Source organism: Piliocolobus tephrosceles, chromosome 4, assembly GCF_002776525.5.
Source record: "Piliocolobus tephrosceles isolate RC106 chromosome 4, ASM277652v3, whole genome shotgun sequence".
NCBI lineage: Eukaryota > Metazoa > Chordata > Mammalia > Primates > Cercopithecidae > Piliocolobus > Piliocolobus tephrosceles.
Genome location: NC_045437.1, coordinates 50911390 through 50913515, shown reverse-complemented (window position 1 = coordinate 50913515; position 2126 = coordinate 50911390). Strand labels below are relative to the sequence as shown.

At 37.8% G+C, this 2126-nt stretch overlaps 1 non-coding gene across 1 annotated transcript; it reads right to left on the bottom strand.

Annotated features, from left to right (window-relative positions):
* Positions 1-675: 675 nt before the first annotated feature.
* On the bottom strand, positions 676-782 carry LOC111539963. Its single transcript, XR_002730853.2, has one exon. It is a non-coding gene; the product is annotated as a U6 spliceosomal RNA (small nuclear RNA).
* Positions 783-2126: the final 1344 nt, after the last annotated feature.

The following is a 2126-nucleotide window of genomic DNA, read 5'->3' as shown; positions in this document are numbered from 1 at the left end:
TTATTATCAATGTTATTATTATTATTATTTTAATATTTTAAAACATTACAATTGTTAGCTGGACACAGTCAGGCTCACCTGTAGTCCCTGCTACTTGGGATGCTTATGTGGGAGAATTTCTTGAGCCCAGGAGTTCTAGTCCAGCCTGGGCAATATAGTGAGACCCCTTCTCTAAAAACATTTTTTTTTTTTTTTTCCAAATCACAATTGTTAACATCACCAATCTCATCAGCAAAGCCTTAAGTATTAGGATGTTGTCAAACCCACAGTGGTGAATATGAATTTTCTGATATTCTAATTTTCACTTGAAAGCTTAAATGTTATCACTGGCAACAAATACCGCTGGTTGTTTTCCTTGAAGTGACAGACTCACTTCATTAATTTTTGAGAAAATGTCTGACAAATACTCAAGTAGGAATAACTATAATTTGTCTGTCAGTTGTTCTTTCAAGTAAAAAAAAAAATGTGTATTGTGAAAAATGGCTCTTCAGCTTATATCTCGTACAATTAAACATGCACTTCTCCTCACACCGACCGTCATACTTCAGCATGCAGCTACAGCACGCGGCGTTTTCTGTGCAGTTCCCATTTTGTCACACAGAATATTTTTAAAGTGTACATAATGGTTGAGATTTAAGAAGTTTTTTTAATGCTGTTTCAAAGACATTCTTTTTTAAAAATATAGAAGGTTTCACAGATGTGTATGTCATCCTTGCATAGGGGCTGTGCTAATTTTCTCTGTATTATTTTAATTTTAGTATATGTGCTGCTGAAGTCAGCACTCAAAGACATTCTTAAGTGAAACAGTGAAACTGTTGGGTTTTTTTTTTTTTTCTGCAAGAGCCTTGTGTGAAGAATACAGTATCTGCTGGCATAGTTTTATGCTGCTGTTATGGTTTACACTAAAGCACAAACACCATTGATGTAAATATCAACACAATGAGACAAGCTTTTATTAATAATACTAATATTAATAATACTAAGGCAAATGACGTCTTAGTATTACTATAAGAGCTAGTTTTGACCTTGGGGATCCCCAGAGGCCCAAAGACTACACTTTGAGAATTGCTGGTGTATAAAGATCATTTTGCTCCACACTTAACTTGAATGATATAGAAAATATCTGCTGACAGACTTGCACAATAGTAGATACACTTCTTCAAGGTAGAATTTAGTATATTCTAGGAACTGCACGTAACATTCCAGGAACAGACCTCTCACTACCAATCAAAACTGTCGAAAGACTACTGGGCACAGTGGCTCATGCCTGTAATCCCAGCACTTGGAAAGCTGAGGCAGGTGGACCACTTGAGGTCAGGAGTTCGAGACCAGCCTGGCCAACATAATTTTTGTAAAAATACAAAAATTAGCCAGGTGTGGTGGTGGGTGCCTGTAATCCCAGCTATATTCGGGAGGCTGAGGCAGGAGAATCACTTGAACTCAGGAGGCAGAGGTGGCAGTGAGCTGAGATCACACCACTGCACTTCAGCCTGGGTAACAGAGCGAGACTCAGTCTCAAAAAAAAAAAAAAAAAGAAAAGAAATTGTTGAAAGACCTATTTGCTCTCTTTTTCAAGAGTCTCAGAGATTAGAAATATTTCTACAACATTTTAGTTGGTCTTGATGGAGCTGACAACTAGGTACTTTCCTATATATTTTTTGAAACCGTTTCCACATTTGGCCTAGACCCTCTTGGAGTAATGAGTTTCAAAACCTTGTGTGTGAGCACTACTTTCTGGGATTTGTAGAAAACTTGATTCTTATCACAAGAAGAGAAAACCAAACACCGCATGTTCTCACTCATAGGTGGGAACTGAACAATGAGATCACTTGGACTCGGGAAGGGGAACATTACACACTGGGGCCTATCATGGGGAGGGGGGAGGGGGGAGGGATTGCATTGGGGAGTTATACCTGATATAAATGATGAATTGATGGGTGCTGACGAGTTGATGGGTGCAGCACACCAACATGGCACAGGTATACACATGTAACAAACCTGCACGTTATGCACATGTACCCTAGAACTTAAAGTATAATAAAAAAAAAAAAAAAGAAAGAAAGAAAACTTGATTCTTTTTTTTTTTTTTTTGTCTCAAAGAATAAATCCCAGTTCCAAGGCATTTG